This window comes from Haliaeetus albicilla, chromosome 20, assembly GCF_947461875.1.
Source record: "Haliaeetus albicilla chromosome 20, bHalAlb1.1, whole genome shotgun sequence".
Lineage (NCBI taxonomy): Eukaryota > Metazoa > Chordata > Aves > Accipitriformes > Accipitridae > Haliaeetus > Haliaeetus albicilla.
In genome coordinates this window covers 3,783,260-3,804,033 of record NC_091502.1, presented here as the reverse complement: position 1 = coordinate 3,804,033, position 20,774 = coordinate 3,783,260, and the positions used below count along the sequence as shown (strand labels likewise).

The following is a 20,774-nucleotide window of genomic DNA, read 5'->3' as shown; positions in this document are numbered from 1 at the left end:
CACGGTGGGAGGCAATAATCCATGTACTGCCACCCTGCTGGCAAACAAGGTTGATTCCGGCCTTCACTTAACCAATTTTTAATAGTTGAGGTGTTTGTTTTGTATCACTTTATCTTCTCTTCTATTAGTGAATTAAGTAAATGTTTTTAGGACCACAGAATGTTTATTAGTGAACTGCCTTTGCTAATAGCAATCAGGCCACGTGGGTCAATTGGTAAGGTGAATATTTTGTCACAAGTTAGGTAAATGTAAAAGAAATGTGACCATATGTTTGTTTGGTAAGAAACGACCTGCCAAGTTGAACTCTAGGGATTGTATAATAACACATCAGAGAATAGTGCCTTCCGAGTACTGGTATGTTTATCAGTCTGTTTCAGAGCATGAAAGATGCATCTCACACTCTTCATTTAGTAAAAGCATTTAGTGCATTTACTTCCTGTGTAAAGCAACATAGTTATCAGAAAAGGATCCTGTATAAGAGACCTAGCTGTCTTTGAGAGCATGAGGACCGGAGGTGTATGTACAGCGTGAGCAGTATCGTGCAGAAATGCTCACGCTTGCCTTTCTGAGCTGTTTGCACCAGTTCAGGGCTGCAGACTGCTCAGGCCTGGCTGGGTGAAACCAAATGAGAAGTGCCCTTAGTAGGGTAGATGCAGGCAACTGATAAAGCTCTTCTCCTTCCAGCACCCAAACCAAAAGCTTTACGTTGTGCTGCACAGCGGTAGCTGGTTTGAAGCAAGCACAGATGTTCCTGGTATGGCATTGTGCTCCATGGACTAGCTGAGTGCATCCCTGCTGCCTGGGAGGTAGTTTCTCCCCTCTGCATTAAATACTTTAAAAAATTAAAAATAGAAGTTCTATATGAATATAAACGGATAACTTCCCCAGCTAAGCTTATTCTCACTGTGGTACTTAATCAGTTTCTGGGCAAGCATAGGAAAGGAAAGACTTTCAAATTGGGGAGCATGGGGAAATCATTAAATGGAATAATTTTTATGAAAAACAAAGTGATACATGCCCAAATAGTTTAGGGTTGGGTTTTTTCTCATTCACTAATGTGTGAAGTACTGGTTTCCTTGATTCTTTCACAGAATATTTATTTATAAATCTCCAAAATAATGTATTTTATATTGTAATTTTGCCTACTTTTACCTATCACAAACTTAGTAAATGAAAATAGTAAAGTTAATTTTATTCCTAAAACTCAGTCAACAGTAATTTTAATGTTTGCCTTCACTTTTTTTTCAATTTAATATCTCAACATAAAGATACTAATACTGAACCTTTCTCTGTAAATACTCAAAATATCCGGCTATTTTACCAGTAACTTTTTTAACAAGAATTTTTTGTAAGTGAAGATTGTTTCAGTATTCAATGGAAAAGGAAGGTTAGTGGCAGAACAGCAAAGTATTTACATGATCCTCTGCAGGGATTAATGTGTTCTCTGCATGAATTATTTCTCTTAATAATCATTATCATATTACGATCTCAGAATTAATTACAACTTTGTGGGAAATATTTTAGCTGCCTTTGATTCATTCTTCTATGTTTTTTGTTACCTTCTTTTCATAGCAAGTTACATTTCTCATGAAGAAAAGCAGTGTTTCCCCTTAACACTCCAGGTTCCTGCATTTCTTTTTCTTTTTTCCCTCACTTTCAGTTGCAAAATGTGACTGGTGCAGTTGCTGTTTTGAACCCCACCCTCAGGGTTGCTAGGCTGAGGAACTTCATTGCGTAAGTAACCTGTCACTGAACAGGCTCCTGCAGCCCTAACCAGCCATCTGTAACAGCCAAGTCTTAAAGGAAATGACTTCTACCATTAGAACCAGACCTTTTAAACATGGGGAAAACGAAGCGGTAAATTTGTTTTAAAGTAACAAAAGAGCTAAAGAGAAAGAAATCTTTGCCAGCAGAAACTAGCATAAAGCAAGAACATAAATGCCTGAAATAACTGTCAGAATAGTAACTCCTGAAAATGGATGATAACATCATGCATTGCAAATGCTCGATTGCTTTTTTCCAGTTTTGAGATTTAGGGATGTGGATTCAGTTTGGGGCCACCTCTGGCTTCTGGACTGGTTAGTGAGTGACCTCAAATGAACTGCACAGATTTCATGAGATAATTTCTGGTTTGTTCTGTGCAATAAATATTTGACTCTAATAATTCAGATCTTGACATTCCAAATCAAACTGATTTCTCCATCTCTGTTAAATGGTAAATATAATTACCCAAAGCAGAAGCATGTGAGTAAACATTTGAAATAGGATAGTAATACTTTCTGACAAATAGTACTACAAATTTGGTTGGCAAAAGTTTGTGTGCATTTCAGCATGTTCTGGAGATTATTATCTGACCATCAGTTTTTATTAGCACCATCTTAAAGTCGATAAACACAGAAATATTAGGAGAGAATCACGTGAAGGTGCATGCAGAAAAGAAGAGAAGCAGAGAGCAGAGCCTGGAAGGGTGGTGAGATAGTAGGTATGAATTTCAGGTGAGCAGACGGGATGCTGTGAAAACAAAACTAAGCAGGTACAAAACTGTACAGAGCTTAAAGGTGCAAAGTTAAGAGTGTTAGGAGCAAGTTTGCAATAACTGGTGACATTTCTGAGAGTACATTTTTTCTTGTCGTTAAACTTAAGGTCAGCTAAGAAAAGCTCTTTTGTTGGTTCTTTGGGTTCTGGTCAGTGTTATCTTCAGGGTTTAGCTATAGGTAGATAAAGTAGGCAGTTACTCGATCATTTGGGTGGTGGAAGCAGCCAGACAGCTCAGTAACACCTCCTTTGGTCCTGCCTTTCCTTTGCCTGTGGCTTTTCTTGAGTGGTGGTTCAAGGGCTGCAAGATGGCCAGGCAGCAGGTCTTTGCCTCCCGCTGCACAGCCGGGCATAGGCTGCTTTCTGCTGTTCTTACCAGCCGAAGGGCCAGAAAGGACAAGGCAGCCCCAGTAACCCCCTGGGTGGCTTTTCTCAGAAGCAGCCCGTATCTCCCTTACCTCCCTCAGCGCCATGAGAGCATGCCTGCTTCTCCCTCTCAGCCCTACCGCTTCTCCCTCCTTCTTCCTCTTCAGTCCCACTGCAACTTCACGTCTGCTGTTGCAAAGCTGTGAGCCGGCTTTGCGAAGCAGCTGCCGGGCTTGCTGGACTAAGGGCCTTTGCTTCTGGAAATTACACCATCTGGCTGTACACCAGAATGCAGTATATTGAGTTTATATTTAGATCACCTTGTATCTGGCATCTGGACCTTATTTATCCGCATGCTTGATGAGGCGTGGTTTGAGCACTTTCTTTTGTGGATGATATTTTACGTAATGTATGTATTGTCAGTTCTCAGTTGCCCTGGTGAAAGATGTTCCATAAAAACAGTTCCTTCTGTAGAGCTGTCGTTTCTGTTGCTGGGAGCTGCACATGAGATACCATTTATTATTGGTGTCTGTTAGAAATATCAGACACAGAGAGGGCTGGTAAAGAACATTTTGCCCTTATAATTACATCAGTTCTGACTATCTGCGAAGATGGGCTAATGCATGACAGGTCTGGTAGTACTGAGTATTCTGATGTTAAGCTATGTTGTGCTATATATCTCAAGTTTCTGTCAGTAGGGCTGAGTTGTGGGGTGTTGGGGGTTTTTTTGCTCTTCACGTGTGTTTTTGTATAAAGGAATCTTTCTCATAGCTTAAGGATGAAATAAATGATGCTTTTAAATGAGTACACAAAGTAACATGCTGCAGGAAGGCCAACAGAGGGTGCTGGAGTGATGCAGCTCTTATCTTTACTAGGTTTTTTGTTTGTTGGAGAACAATGTGTATTTTGACAAACCTCCTTATTTTGGGATGTTTTACCATACAGCTGTGGAGTTACTGCATTGTTTGTGTGTTTAATGCCATAATTTTCATACTTTTAAATATTTTGTGTTATGAAGATCATTTCAGAAATGCCTGTTTAAGCAATAATATTTACAAGAACAATGTGTACCTACTTAGGGCATGTATTCATTTTCTTTACCTCTAAAAAGAGATACAAATGAAAATCCTGCTTTTTCAGAAGAAAAAGTTGGGCACAGTGGAAGTGCCAATGATCTCTGTGACTTATACATGTTGTATTACATGTGTTTTGAGACTGATGTAACAAAGCACTGATCTATGAAAGTCATGGTTTGGTGTAAATAATACCTGTGTAGAAATAACATACTTAACAAGAAATGTCTCAAGGAGGATGAATAAAAAGTTAGATGGTCTATGGCAAATAATAGTGCAACACTTCGCAGTTAAACTAATTATATCCATACTGTACATTATTTCAGGTTCCTCATTTTTATCCTTGTTCAGTGTCTGTTTTCTGCTCTGGCTGTAGAGGAGACTGTGCACTTTATATACTGGACTGAAGAGGTGGTGTGTCTGTACATGGTTGTAATGTTTGGCTGGAGACTGCTTGATTCAGCCTGCCCCTGTTCTTTGAAGTAAAGTATGTCCATGAAAGTCAGTATTTACACTGTTGCCTGAGAGTCTGTTATGGAAAGCACTCCCTCCCTCTCCTCCTGACCCTCCTCCTCCCCCCAAAGCGAAGGGTAATGACTTCGGGCTACCAGAGGCTGGAAATTGCAATTTATCACATGGATATGCAAAACCAGGGAATTGCTTGTAAGATGCAGTCTCCCGTTACTGCACAGATGTGATGTATGATGGACTAAATCCACTCTATTGTAATGATGATGATAGCCTGAAGTATTCCATGTATTGGGATTTTCTTTGGTGAGTTTAAAACTTGATGACCTATTTTTGTCCAAAAATCTTGTACGTCTCTGACAGCATCTTGCACACATGAACAGACTTAGCAGCAGGGAGATGAGGAACTAGAGTAGTTTCAGAAACCTGTCAGATCTACCGTCTGTCACTTTTCATTTTCCAACCCCAAAAAGCATCTAAACAATGGGGCCTTATCTTTAAAATGCACCTGGAGTATAGCATACAAAAATTTGCAGAAGGTTTGAAGGGGCAGATCTGAGCCGTGACTGCCTTGTCTATCTCAGTGATTTTTGACTCAGATGCCAGAGTTTGATAGTTCTCTTAACGTTCAGGAAGCCTGAACTCTTGCATAAACATGCAAGAAGAGAATTATCTAGACTTCCAGTAGTGCTTCTTAAAGTGTGGGCAGAACTACTATTGTGTTTTTATGGAATAAGGGCTATCCAGAAGGAAAAAGGCACTGAAGAGAGAGAAATAAAAATGTATAAGCTCTTTAATAATACATGGTGAAGTGGTGAGGGCGTGAGGATGGTACCTGTTGTTAATGGAAAGGTGGGGAGAGGAGACAAGGTTGTAAAACACTGCCTTGTGAGATAGCAGAAAACTGAGTATCATTTGCTAATAGTGACGCAGTAGGTCTTTTGATTAAGTGGCCTATCAAACATTTCATGGGGCTGAACAGGTCAAGTAATGCTGTTGGAGTTGGATTGTCCTGTTTGCTGCCATGGGTCTGGTGTATTCAGATAGAGATATGCTGTTCAGGGGCTGCTCTGACAGCACTGTGATTGTCCAGACCGGTCGTGACTCTGTCCTTGGAGGTATTCAACACTTTGGTTGGACAAGGCCCATAGCAACTGCATCTCATATTCAAGTTAGCAGACAAGGTGTCTTACTCGTGTTACAGATCTATGTAGCATCATCACTCCCTGAGCTCACAAAGGACGTTCAGACTGTCCTCATAGTAACAAAATTCAAGTTGGATTTGATACCCAGCATTATGGGCCTCTGGGCATACCCATCACGGGGCAGTGCTCTCCCCCCGAAGTGTGGTACCCACATTTGCTGCCAGTGGATTTGAACGCAGACATGGTGCAGGTGGCAGTCTTGGCTTCAGAGCATTTGTGCATGTTGGGATCTGCTCAAAACTGTCAGCTTCTTTTCCATCACCACCTTCTGAAACAGCATTAAAACTTAGGATAGGCTGACAGTAACATGGCATCATATGATGAGCATGTTGCTCAGAGGAGGAGCATCAGAGACAACTTCATGCTCCTTTGATACCATGACCAGGGAGGGAATCCAGGACATAAACCTAATATACAGTAAGAACAGTCCTGCAGTCCAAAAGCCATGTCTGTGTTGGGATTTGGGGGGGCTGAGAAGATTTCAGCCAGTCTAGGTTAGGAAATGTTGCAATGCTAGCTTTGTGCCACTTCCATATAGCGTAAGAGGAAATGTACATAGCCTGTCTCAAAGAATGGTTATGAGTGAATAACTTTTGTTTCTCAGCCTGCAGCTGTTATTAGACTGAATTAAAAAATTGGCTGCCAGATGCCTGTAGTTGCACCAAATAGAAATATGTTTCCTGTTCTAAAAGGGACCGTGCAGTTATACCCAAATAGTAAAAGTAGATTCCTATTCTCAGCATTTTTATTTTCCAGAGGCACCTCTGTTTACTTCTGCTTAAGGAATTACAGCATAACTCAGTTTCCACTGTTGCTTATAGTTTCTGACCAGAAATCTACCAAAACCAAAAAAGTCTAGTTCATATTGTCAGTGTAAAGACAAGTTGTAATTTGAAAAATTCACAACATTTGTATATAAAATTTTCCCACTTGTTTTATGTCTTTCTCCAAGAGCATGAATTCCTGGTAAGAAAGTATGCAATAATTCTTTTAACAGCATCTATTATGAAATGTGTGGTAGATAAATACAATTTTTAAGGTCGTGTTTTAAGACTTGGATTTTGTTTAAATCTTTTGTTTAATCTGGGAGCAGTAATATATCATATTGTCCAGGTGACCAAAGGTTAAGACAACTGTTATTTTCCCTAGGTAGTTGTGATGGCTCACCATGCGAAACAGTGATCTCCAGGAAGCAAGCAAGATAGCATCCAGACTGCTTGCAGTTAACCCATCTCTGCCTGAACTAGAAAACTATCTATGAAAATTACATTGCAAAATTAAAGCATTAAGAGAGATCGCTACTGGAAACTGTCGCTTCAGGGAAAGGTAAGACTTTACATTAATTATCTAGTCATTACGGATTTATGTGAGATTTTTCTATTAGAATGATAGTGAATTTTATGTGTGAATGCATTTCTTTATTGAATAAATGTGGCAACTGTTATCCTTTTTGAAGTAAATAGTTAAAAGTCTTTTGCATAGGTGAAAAATATGAAACTTGCATATTGGGATTTGGAAGCTCATCTATATGTAGTTCTTACTGAAAAGGATTGTGTGCATGAATTTAAATATTTGGCAATGACAGGTTTTGGTTTCTTATGTCCTCACTTTAAATATGAATTACAAAGCTATATTGAGACCATCATATGTGACATGAGATTGTGCACATACTTTACTACAAGTATTTATGGACTCTTTGTCTTCATGTTAGTGAAAGCTGGCAAACCATTACCAGGAGCTGAAGGAACTTGCGGGTTTTAACTAATCTGATACAGTGCAAGTGTTTAGTTAAAGCCTTCCTGGGACTGAAATTCCTTACAGAAAGCAGTTGGCTATATTTGGTTTTGTAAATGCTGGTACGTGTTTGAAAACAGATGAATAAGCATTTTGCGTGTGTACTAAGTTAAGTGTCTGAAATAGCTGCAATTGCTACCATGCATTTATACTTAAAGGAACCAGGGGAAAAATAGAGAGCAACATGAGTAGAAATTCATCAGTGTCCTTCTCTTGAACAAAACCAAGCCTTTTTTTCCTACTAAAAAAGGTTGGATGGGTTTTAACCTGTCCTTATTAAGCAGTAGCTAGTCCTTCTGTCATATAAAAATAAGATTTCTTGGCATCAATTAATTTTGACCTGTACTCAGCTGTAAGTCACAGCAAATTATATTGTTAGCAGTATTTCTCCTGGAGTACTTGCTTCCATAGCGCTCCCAATTCTAATCCACTGAAGAGTAAAATATTTTCTTTTGCTTTTAAGAGCAGTACTATAAAGGCTCTTGACAGGGCCACAGACTTTTCAATCTGAGTAGTTATTTTTATGTTCTTTGATTGCTTAAATACAGATTTTTCTGTTTCAGACATTTCTAGATTTTTGGATGATGTTTTTCAGTACATTGGGACAATTATAATACCATTTATAATTCAGTGTCTATTTTATTTCAGTGTAGTCTTCTTTTATCCAAGACAGTGCAGATCAAAACAAGTAGAATGATGTATTTATGCTGTAGAGCACAGAGATCTGTAAATGTGTGATATATATTCTAGACCTATATGACCATTATGAAGATGGTGATTTTCATTGCTTAGAGATAAGCTGGTCTGTGCAGCAGGGCTGTGTACATGCATGCTGACATGAAAAGGGCTCCATATGGCTGAGTCTGTATGTTCAGTTTGACTTGTGGTAGGGCTCTAGGACACATCTCCACAGCAGCCTGTGTGATTTCAACCTGGTGTACCATTGATCATGCTGAGATTCCCATGTCAGTCACTAAAGGGTGTAAGGGAGACGTCTAACCCATATAAAATAATGCAGCCACGGGAGTCTAGAGCACGGTCGCTAGTGCTCTAGACACAAGATTAAGCACGAATCATTGCGCCACGTGAGCCAGGAGGGAATGTGTGATGACTCTGGTCTGGAAAAGTACAACTATATGTAATTACAGGCTCTAAGCTGGGAAATGAGTGAGCTGTTCCCTAGACTACCTTGTGACTGTAATTCTAGGACCTCCTATGTCCCGGTTAAGCAAACTCAGAAAATGCTAGATTTGACCACTTCTGGACTAGTTTACCTGTTTTACTGTGCCTTGAAACAACAGATTATACTAATGCTTCTCCTTCACAAAGCGGTTTAGGAAGACACAACCTCTCAGCAGTTAAGCTAATGGCTTCTTAGTGAAAACAGTATCTCGCTGCAGCAGGCTTCCCACTCCAATGAATACAAATTTGGCATATTAGCAGGTATCTTGTAAATGTCCTTGAACTCAGAGTTGGAATCGCGTGAATATTCAAACATATTCATGGGCTTTTATTTTCTAAAAGGGAGATGAGACCAACTGACATGATGTGCTCTTGTGAAATCTCTTGTCTTTTACAGTTTAGAAAAAATCCCAGGGCATGGAGGGAATGATTTAGTTCCATTTAACTAGAACAGTGTTGTTTTTTAATTACACTGGTGGCATATCAGAAAAACTAGCAGTACTAAAGTCTGATGAATATGGGACCTATTATCTTCCCATAAGTTCTGTCAGATTTTGGAGGATGACGTTGCTGGCATCAGCAAGAGAATGCTAGGGGAGATTGTATCTGTTGCTAGTCGTATTATATATACTGCCTTATTTCCTCATTTATTTTAATGCTGCACTATAAATTTATGCTTTTTGATTTATTTGATCTGATGATATTTTAATAGTATATTTGTCCAGCTCTAAATTGAACTCAGTTCTGTGCCTTTGGCTTTTGGAAGTAACAAATGAAAACTGTCTGTTTAGACCCACCAAGGCATGTGACAAGCTATCCAGCAGTAATCTAGGAATGCAATTAAATGTGTTTAATTATGCACTTTGTTTGCTAGGTTAGAGTTTTAAAATTTTGCAAGGTGGAGGCCTCACAGGACATAAAAACTCAACCATTTTATTTTATTTTAGTACTTTGACTTTGTTTTTCAAAGTTTGAGAAACTCGATCATCACTTCACTCAGTTAATTGTGAAGCCTGTCTTACCTATGAAGGTTCTAATTTTTACTTAAGTTCTGATAGCAAGCATTGGTTTATTCAGTGTCAAAGAAAAGTGCAGATCCCAGCACCTGTAGGTTCAGGAAGTTGTTCTCCATTTTGATCTCCCTTTTTGGAGAGACTTAAGCCTGGCTGTGTGGAAGAGTCCAGTTCTATAATTGCCTAAACTATGTACATACTTACATGAATTATAGTATTTCATAAGCTGGTGGATGAGATATTTAAACAGGTTGGACTGATACAGGGGAATATATGAGAGCTAGGTCCAAGAACTGAGATGGAGCATGAATAGATCAATAGTTTAAAAAATAAAACAAGGCGGGGGGAGCAAACGGAAAAGGAAGAACTAAAAATAGGTTTGTTTTGTTATTTTTATGGATTCCTGCTGGTTGCATAAAAATCACTGAACTTAAAAGGTGATATTGCCAGTGCTTAGTACCTTTCAAACATTCATTTTAATCTAGTGCAGAGATACAAATGAAGACTGACACTTGGAATTTGGGGGAGGCAATATAATTTTTTCCTAATGAAAAATATCAGTGTTCTAGCTTGAAATCTGATCTGGGAAACATATCAGCGTCATTCATCATGTTGTAACCAACAGTACTGATATTGACTTGAATAAGGTAATAACATTTTAGGGCTGATAAGCATCATTTAATATTGCCTAAGAGTGGCTTTTGTTTTTCTTTTCATGTTAAGGTACTGTAATAGTTCATGAAAGGAGCTTGTCAATATTAATCCCAGAAGAGTTCTTCAGAATCTTTATAGCTATAAGATGTGTGAGTTTAAATAATTTGGTTTTTGCTTGTACCTTTTTACTTCCTTAAAAAGCAGGAGACCTGCATCTGGTATTAAAGAAAATATTTTGTGTTTAGGGGTGTCCATAGCATGAAAGGTATCACAAAATAGGTAGCAATTCCAATTCTTACTGAAACAGCAAATACTTTTAAAAAAAAATCACAAGATGAACAACAAAATCACAGAAAGTATGCCATTATTTCCAAAGTAAATATTTTACCAAATAGGTTTTTGATACACGGAACAAGATGTGCAAGGAACAGCATGTGATACATATCCAGTACAACATTTTAAACACATTTTAAACTTCCTGGCTTTTCACTTGCTTATATTTAGATAAAGCTTAAATTGTTCTATTCAGTGCTATTTTGCTTTGATTAAAACAGATAACATCTTCCCCATGCAGGTGGCTGATTTGGGTGCTTTTTAAAGTATAATCAATTTTTTCTTGTATGTGTTCCTCCATATAGTAGAATAAGGGAAAGGCTTTCATTCTCCGTTCCCCCCTATAGAGAAATGAGCTAAAAAGTCCAAAGATACAGATACACTACTTTTTCTTTCAGTGCTGTTGTGCTATTTTGGGATATATGCTGACCTACTTTCTATGTTTCCAGAAAGTGAGCTGAAAAATTTTAGCTCAGGTTGCAGAAAGATTTGGATTTATTTTTCAGTGGATTTTTGTACATCCTTTCACATAGATATGCACACACACACACGTTGGCTAATGTGGGGATGATGTACAGTAGAAAATCAAGATTGCCAATTTTGGTACAATTTCAACAATAATTGTAGCAGAGATCTGCTGCTAGACACCTGCCTTTAGAGGATTTGACAGGAAGATGCTTCCAATCTAGTGGTGCTGTTATTCATAGTTACACGATAAGACATAAGCTTCCAGTTCCCAATTTTGAATAAATTTGATACCTAAGTAGAAACATCCAAAATTGCTGTAAGAATCTTGTTGTTATATTTTTTCCAGTTTCTTCAGCATTGTCTTAGAGACTGGAAGATAAAACCCCTTTGAATCATTTACTTTGACTCCATGCATCTCTTTATTCAGCACTCTGACCATCAAAGAATGTTCAGCCCATTAGTTTGCCATTCCCAATTAAAGTAATGATACATAGAGCTTGGGAATTGTATGAACAAATTATGAGAGAACAAATAATGAGAGATGAAGACCTGCTCCTGCCCTCTGCTTAGGGCAGAAAAAATTCATCAGCCCCAGCAACACTGCACTCACATGTGGTCTCTTCCCCGCAGAGCAGCTCTGCTGGTGGAAGAAAATCCTTTTTAGTTTATTGTGCTTCACTCCCAATGACTGTAGTGCAGAAGGTCTTGGTGTGGCATTCCTCTCATCTAACCTCTATGAGCATACAAAGGTTAAGCATGTGTAAGTCTTGGTAAGTCTGCAGTTAAGTGGAAAAGACAATTTCCCCTATCCTCAGTTCGGGGATATGAATTCTGCCTTGCACAGGTACGTCTCTCTCTCTCTCTCTCTCTCTCTCTCCCCGTTAACTATAGATGGAGTTTAGACTTCGGCAACTTAGTCTTTGAATGTCTGCAGCTAGGTGAGAGAAATCCAGTCCCTTTCTTTTGTATATACCACAGCTAGAGTAGGGAGTTTTGTTGATTGATCAGTACTGATGTAGTTCTACTAGGAAAGGCTGGACAGTGTAAATGAGGCCTCCAAATATCATGAATAGCAGGTTTGAATCTGCCTATGACTGACAGACAGCTTCTTACTTCTTTGGAAAGTATGACCTACTTAAGCTAACCTGCGGTTATGTTATATGTATATTTCTCTATGGCATTTGTTTTGATACTTCACTTTTTAAAATTTACATTGTATAACATAAAGACTATATACAGTATTTTTAAAAAATATGGCTCAAATCTTCATATTTGATAATTGAGGTGAGTTTTAGCTCTGTGTGTGAGTTATGTTAAGAAATGTATAGATTCAAAGCTTTTTAGTAGTTATTTTAGTTGATTTTAGTTGGTTTTTTTAAGCATGATGATGTAAAAATTTCACTTATTAAGTATCCTCTGCAGTCCTACTACTTTACAGGGTGTCCAAAATTGGTGAGATATTAGTAAATAATGAAGTTGAATCAGTATTACAGCATGATAGTTATATGTGAATTGCCTAGTTAAGTGCTCCTGGTACAACAAAACATGTTTTTAATGCTGCTACATGGAAGGTAATGCAAGCACAGTTGTAGGGTTACAAATACAAACCTCTTCAGGATAGTAACTTGAAGGAAAGCCAAGGGGCAATTTAAGAAGCTTGTTCAGCTTGGCTGTCAGTGTGATGCTAAAATATTGCAGTACTAAAATATTGTATCCAGTGCCTTGATACTTCCACGTAACAATGAAGTATAAACAAAGGAGACAGTTAAAAAAAGAGGCCTGTGGAATTTTTCAAGGTCTGGAGGGGAAAAAACCAACAAAACTCTTATACTGTGAGGCCTCGAGTTCAGTCATGTAAATTTATAGTACAGAAATTTGCAAGATGAGTTGATCATCATCTACAAAGTCTTGTCTTTTAAAAAGCAGTCTCAAAGCAAGGAATTTCTCAGCTTTATCAATAAAGGCGGCTGGAAGTTGAAGCTGAACTAGCTCCATCCAAACGCAGATTTTCTCACAAGAAGGAAATATTAACATTGAAATAGATGAGTTGTAGCATGTCCTACAAGGAGGGAGGAATACTCCTATCATTGTGGAACAGGTGCTCCCCAAACCTAACTTTAACCTTACCACTATTCAGTATAGTTAGTGGAGAGGCAGAGGTTATTGCCAGCCCTGAATCAATGGCTCTGTCCATTGGTTGTAAAAGAGGTACAGGAGACTAGGCTCCCAGGCTGAAATTAGGCTTTCTGATTTAATTCCTAGGAGTCTCTCATAATTTCCAAAAGCCTATCTTTAGCTAGCAGGAAAAGCTCTGCAGCCTTCTGTATACAGTTGGTCCAGTTGACCCTCACACTTGTTTTTGTGTTCCTGCGCTGTATTCTTTCCCATGCAAGCAGGTGTGTCCTGCTTGTTATCCTTGAGAAACACATCTAGGAATCTCATTTCTGCTGAAATGTGATCTGAACCTCCCCCATTTCTCCGTATGCTTCCACTCTGTGTAGGAACCAAGGGGATCTCAGGTTATTTAGGTCCCCTCGGGACCCCCTATTAGTTTCCACTCTCCCCAGGAATATTTATTACATTTGCAAACTATGCTGAAAGAGCTGTTTCCCTAATATTGTGCTGTTTGGAGTCAAGATTTGGAAGGATAGCCCCAAGTAATTTTCTCCACCTAAGAAAGACAGAAATTATATGACCAGCGGTGTGAAGCGCCGTAAGTAGGTGTGATCCTTGCTATTGTACTTTTCATTTCCATAGCTGGAAGTTGTTGTCAGGTGCAGAGTCGCTTTATCAGCTAAATTTGTAGGGCTAACATGACAGCAGTGCTTAACTACAAAAACTGTAAGGGTAATGATTCCTAATGGAAATTGACTGAACGACTTATCTTAGTGACATATGTCTTCCTGAAAATGATTAGTTTCTATAGTATTACCACTTTTTCTTGGATGTTTGTGTAATTACAGAAGTGTTCAGGAATGTATTTTTCATCTTTGTCTGTCCTAGAGACTGGTAACAACTTGACTTCCCAGAGATAAGCCAGATCATGGTATTCTATGCTATCACAGGCATTAGTTCTTCAAATTCCTCTTGAAACTAATCTGAAATGTCAGGAAATTATAGTTTATCCGAGCTATGTGAGGATACTGCAACAGGGCTGCACAGTCTTTGAGTATCTTTGAATCTAGATTAATTGCAGGATTACCACCCCGAGTCCTAAAAGCCCTAAATAGCCTACAGTCCAGCTGAAAACCTTATTGCTCCTCAATATTTTGGCACTCATCTTGATTTGGGGGTTATAAAGCCTGGAGCTGAACTTGCAAGAAGCAGAAGGACGATGGTGTTCATGCACGTCCTTGGACTGTGGAATGAATTTCTGGAAGGGTTCAGTGGGAATCTCACTATGTTTTGGGAGTGTTGCAGGATTTATCTCCCTTGGCAAGCTTTTTTCTCTCTAACTAAGCTCTTAATTGACTTTGTGTGAAATAAATTCCCCTTTTCTGAAGCTCTGTATAGAGATAACAGTAGAAGACAGTAAGGAGTGGGTGTTTCCTTTTCTTGAGAGAGCTGATATACTTGTTGATTAATGTTCACAGTCAGTGGGCAAACAGGTGTCGTAAAATATGTACTTGCTACAGTGAGTGTCTGACTTAAACTAGGTTATTGCACAGTTTCATTTAACACTAACACTGTGTTTTTCTCAGTTGTTTTCATACGTGTTACTAGTCAGAATAAGGTTGTGTCATCTTAGTTTAAAATTTACAAGCTGCACAGCTGACACTCAGAAAAGTAACTCTCCTTTTCCATTCTGTTGCTGCAAGAGTGATCTTTATTTCTTATTTTCATTGCATACAATAGTGTGTGTGTGTATATTTGGTGTTTATCCGGTAAGCCTTGGGCCACTGCAGCTGTGTGCAGGGATGCACTTTCAGCAACACAATCCCTAAAGGGAGCATCTGTTAAACACATGATCTCTTTTGTCATTTTGCCTGTATTATGGCGCTTGCAAAGGGGACGCAACTACTCTCTTCTGCTAATACTATTTTGGATGTGTGTACTGTCATTCTTGCAAATTAACTATTGTCAAATTAGTCTAAATTGTTGTTAACTCAAGCCAGTACATAGTCACAAAGAATCTCATCCAAATTTTTAAATGTTTTTCTAATTTGTTCTTGTTCTGCTTGTATTAATAATAGCTGTGACCACTGAGGGTCCTAATCTGAATAATCATAGGGAAATTGAATAATCAGTATACATCTGTACAGTTTTATTAGCCACATTAAAAAATATATAAATATATATATATTAAATTCATAGGCACACTCCCTTAAATCTAACATTGGTATGCAGGCTATATAAATTGTGTCAGGTTTGTAGCAGTGTAATACAGCATGATGTTTTTAGAGTTCTGTCCAGGAACAATGTTTCAGGCGTGATTTGGATGCCATCTTGTCTACAGCTGATGCTTTAAAAAGTCAGAGGAAAATAATCAGTAATATTGGGAGCTTTTAATGTTATTGTTTAAAAAGGTGGTGCTTTTTAACTAGTTAGATTCTTACACATCTTCAGGAAATGAGGTGGAGGAAGGAGAACCTGAAAATATCTCTGACCTCAAGTAAGTCTGTACAGGGAATCTTACTCTTCCTTTCATGTTTTGTGGGGTTTTCCCCCTTTTTCAGTCTTTAAGCACTTGGAATGTTTCACTTACCTTAAACCTTGCTTTAGGGGTCAGCCGCTGCTTGTGCTTGCCAAGCAGTGCTTGCTGTTGCTAGAGGCAGCACTGTGTGTCAGTTGCCGTTGGCCACTGCTTCCTGTGGTTTGGAGACCCTGAGTTTCCTCACATCCTCTCTTTTTCCCTATTTTTTTTACACATGTGCTGGCTGTTATCTTTTATATCGGGGGGGGGGGAAGAAAATTTACATTTAATATTCAGGTAGCTGTTCCTTTCCTTGCTTTCTGCCTTTCTTTCCATGACAATGTAAGCTCTAGACTGCTTCTAAATCCACATTTATGAACATGTGTAGAGAAACTTTCCCTCAGCTGCTCTCATTTTACCCAGGCAATGCTTTGCTCACTGCAGATGGGAGAGGGAGAGGGGGAGAAGAGAGGGATGGGGGGAGAGAGAGAGACTCTATTTATTTGCAATATGGAGTTCAAATTCGGAAGCACTGGCAAAGCATGAGTCACCAGTTCATGTAATTCAGGTGCAGTTGGTAAGAGAGTTGACAGAACTCTGCTGTAAGTCTGTACACAGAAAAATGCTTACTTTATGAAAGAAGTTTCCTACTGTATTGCAGTGTTAGGTGCAATAAGTGGGTCTTATTAATACTGCTCAAATGCAAAATAAGTATTTTTAATAAAACTACAGAAGTTTAATATTGTACAATTCCACATGTACAAATCAGGCGTGGGGTATTTGTGTCTGTATCTGGAGGTTTTAAAGATAATTTACACATCCGTGCTTTATGATGCTGTAGCAATGTCATGTTGGTTCTTGTATACCACTGACCTCTGTAGCAGAAGCTGAAACTCATGTCCTTGGGGTTGTGCCTCAATCAGGCATTCGAAGTAGCTGGTAAGAATGTGTTCTCGTGTTTCTACAGCTCTGGCCTCAGGTGGAAAACCTTAATTTTCCTATTGATTGGTCTCACACTTGGGACAGTTTTATAAGTAGTTCTGAGGAAGCTGAAATACAGCTGAGGATATAGAGAGCAAATTGAGTATTTTCCTAATACTAGAGAAAGAATAAAATTAAGTCAAAGTGTATGCAAATCTCTATGTTACACTTCCCATGAAAGGGGATGCAGTGAAAGCATACCAGGCAAATAACTTTAAGCCTATTTCTGTGTGCCAAACATCAAGAATATGCGCATCCTTCTGACTCCCCTGTGAGTGTGACAGCTAGGAAGGAGGATGGCTTGCTGACTGATGGAGACGGAATGCATTTGTCATCTTAGACACAAATTAAAGATGCTTTTGTAAAGACTGCTTTTGTCTCTGGGGGAAACTGAAGTATAGGCTCACCACTTGCAGTGTGTGTGCTCCTTTGGCCGATACTGTTGCTTTAATAGATACCTTTATGATTGCTAGTTAAAACTGAGAGCACTAATTTAGAGAACCAGTTGAATAAAACTAGGTTATGTTTCTATTACTGTTAGGGATCCATCTACAATTATTGTATTGTTACTAAAACTCTAGAATTACCATAGCTAAATGTGGCTTTCCTATGCAGTACAACATGCCATGCTTGAAAATGAAGTGGGCTTTTGGGGAGAATATGGAGAAGCTGGAAAGCTACAGGCTCAGCATAAAATCAAGCATGATCTAAGCTGATACTGAATGATAAAAATTTCTATGTTCCAATTCCTTTAATAGTAGTTATGAGTACACTTACTTCTGAAAACAGTATGATTTGTGCATTTGAATTCAGGTGTGGCCTGAGTACACATATGAGATCCATCTGTTTGGGGACTCAGGCAAAATATAGGTACTTTACATATTTGTCTTAAATGAAAAACTAAGATAGAAGCTATACCTAGCTGTTTGGACTGCTGCGCTTCTGAAAATGAGCAGGTGTCAGTGTTGAGGATCTAGGGAACAGTTTGCCTCATTGTGAGGGTACAGATGAAGCTTAGACCAGTAGGAGCCTGGGTAGTAGTGCTTTCTGCTGTTCTGGAACCCAGTCCCGCTAGAGGCAGCACGATTCTCCCCTATTTGAGAAAGGAAGATCATATTTTTGAGAGGCTCAAAGGATTTTTTTTAATTTTTTTTTAAATCCCCAAACCACGAGTAAGTTAGAGCTCGAGCTCCTAGCCTGGATGACATGTGGGGTCATGACAGCCTTGATTCAGAACTCACATGGTGCTGGAGAAAAGGCAGTCGTGATCCCTAAGATTTGGGGACATAGATTTCACTTGGACCCAAACTGCAGTGGAAGTCAAGTGATCTGATCCTTACTTAGTAACTATGATACAAAATGTGTTTCATTATGTGGATGTAGAAGTAGTATGTAGGCTCAGAACAGGAAATGCCTATTAAAGAGTTAAATATTGTTACTGGATTCAAAGAGTGGGTATAGCTGTTACCTTCTTTTTGTTTGTGTGGGTAATGAGGTACTAGCCCAGGTGTTTGAGATCACATCCTTGCATCAGGTTGTAACACACAGCCTGTTAAGACCTAAGGCATGGATAGTCAGGGAGGATGTGATGGAAGTTAACTGATCGTGCATTAAGTAGAGTCTGACATTATAGGAAGATGGGGTCGGTGGGAAAAGATGAGAAATGAAATCTTCACAAGGACTCAAGAGGACTGCATAGCTGAATTTTCTCTCCTCTTTTCAGTCTGGTACTTATTTCAAAGTGTTTTCTGATACACTGTTCCTGGTTTTGGTTTGTTTGAGTTTTTTTCTTGCAACGTAGGAAGGACATGTGAAACCTAATTTAAATCTGTCTCATTACATTGCACGGGACAGGTTTACTGAAGGGTGAGATGAGTTTTGGCTGCCTTTTTTGTTTCCTCTTCATTAACAGAATTTCATGTAACACAAGCAATCCAGAGTCTTGGGCAAGGGACTATTTCTGCCACAAGGCAGCCTGATCTATGTTGCATCTCATCCAGCACTGAACCAATGCAACTTTAATATGTTGAAATTTTTAGAAGTCTCTATGTTATTAATGGGCCATATATATATTTTCCCATCCATGAAAAGCAGAATTTTCATGATCCTTTAATTTTCATGACAAGGAAAGGAAGAAGACTGCATTTCCTAAACCTCTGTGATCACTTTGGACAGTAGGCTCCCTTAACAGCAAGGGTAGAATAAGCTCTTTGTAATTGGTGGAAGCTCTCATTAAAACGATCCTCTCTAAAAAGTACTTTCAAGTTCCAAATGTTTTGAAATTTTTTCCTCTATATCTGTAACGCTTTTTTAATGGAAGCTGAAATGCTTTGTTATTATCTCACAGATTTGTGCTAACAATTTATGTGAAATACTGAACACTCGGAAGTGGTTTTAAATAGAAAATTGTCTCTGAAATCTGTAACCCTCACATTCGTAGCTTGCTCGCGGTATTCACTTTCTACACAGAATGCAATAGGAAAAACAGGGACATCTGGCATGTTTTATTCAGGACTAATACTACACCCTCCTAAATAAAATTCCTGCATAGCCTCTAGGTCTTTCTTTTACCATTGTACCCACAGCATAGGCCTAATGTCACAGATTGCAGTGGAGTAACAGCAAGCATGATTTTGTAATTGCGAGTGTTACTGTTGTGCGGATTCTGGCCAGTTCCACCCTCAGCCTTTGATCTTTGGAAGATGCCCAGCCTCTGGGCTGCCTCTCGGGCAAAGCCAAGTGTCCGGACGGCTCTGTGGCTGTCTGCGAGGAGCCCCATCAGCCACCTGGGTTCCTGCACTGTGCCTCTATGCCCTACCTGGCCAGAAAACACCCGTTTCCAGGGTTTGCACTGCTTTTCTGCTGGAGAAGGATCGGCTTTCAAGTCCTCATGAAGATAAGGCTGCGACAGTTATCATGCAATGGGAACATCAGCATGAAGTGAAATTATTACAAACGTACATTAGCATATGAATTGTTCTGCTTATGAAATACTGTGACATGAATCAGCTTCCCCTCTTAATATGAGAATTGCACATTATGGGTCAAACAGTAAGGGACTAATATTATCTTAGAACCAGATTACAGCTTTAACCATATGTTTTGTTTGTTGTTAGCTAACACGAATATGACTACAAATTAAAGGTGCTTATCTTCTTTCAGCTGAAAGACAGTGCAGTTGAAACACTTGGCCAAATCTCTTGTCAATATTAATCTATTAAAATCAGCATACCAGCATAGAAAGCAACTCTGGAAAAGCTGTATTCTCTTCTTCATGTTTTATCTGTTTGTGTTTGGGGGAGGCGAGGAATTATCCGGGCTGAAAGCTGATTTCTCTTTCTGTTACTGTAATTCAATATTAACTATTGGAAATTAAAATTGTGAATGTAGTGCATGATATGACTAGCATCTAATACTCTGATTTACTTTCCTCTAAGGTGTAGCCAGGCAACTGAGTCCTAATTGCACTATTCTAAAAGTCAAATATTTGCTATGAGGATAGAAATTAATGTAAATCTATAATGACCTCTTTGCTGCCTTTGAGTATATGACCATGACTGGTAATTTGTTGACCTTTTCCTCTTATACCCACTTCTGAAAGATGATGCTTGACTAAAGAGAGGTTTTTTGAATGCTAAGGCTGTATCAAATCTAGGCTCTTCCCTTATAACAGCATTAGACTGGAAGAAATGGGTTAATTCAAGCAGAGAACGTGTCAGATGTTCACATCCTATGGATTAAGACAACCAGGTTATTCCAGAAAATTAAACAAATCATTTCTGAGTAACAGTTGGAGGTTTTGAACAGCTGTATATTTTCCTCACTTTTTGATTACCCATTTTCTCTTCTTGCATTGTTTAACTTTCCTATTTGAAATGCAAAACAAAAGAGGTTAGAGACTTCATAGCACAGATACGTTTGCAGATCTGTGACTGTTCTGCTATGTATAGGGGATGAGAGCTAGATAATATGTGCTTACAGGAAAACAAGAATAAAAAGTTTTCTAAATGGGTATGAACTGTTAAAGAGTCTCCTCTGAGCAAGCAGGTACCCAAAAATACTCAGCTTG

The 20,774-nt window shown here is 38.8% G+C and overlaps 1 protein-coding gene across 1 annotated transcript in view; it reads left to right on the top strand.

Moving 5' to 3' along the window:
- Positions 1-20,774, top strand: part of FRY (FRY microtubule binding protein) — a 253,298-nt gene that overhangs the window by 22,090 nt on the left and 210,434 nt on the right. The window contains exon 2 of the mRNA XM_069808041.1: positions 6,797-6,973. The gene's annotated coding sequence lies outside the window, so the exon portion shown is untranslated. The remainder of the gene's footprint in view (positions 1-6,796; positions 6,974-20,774) is intronic.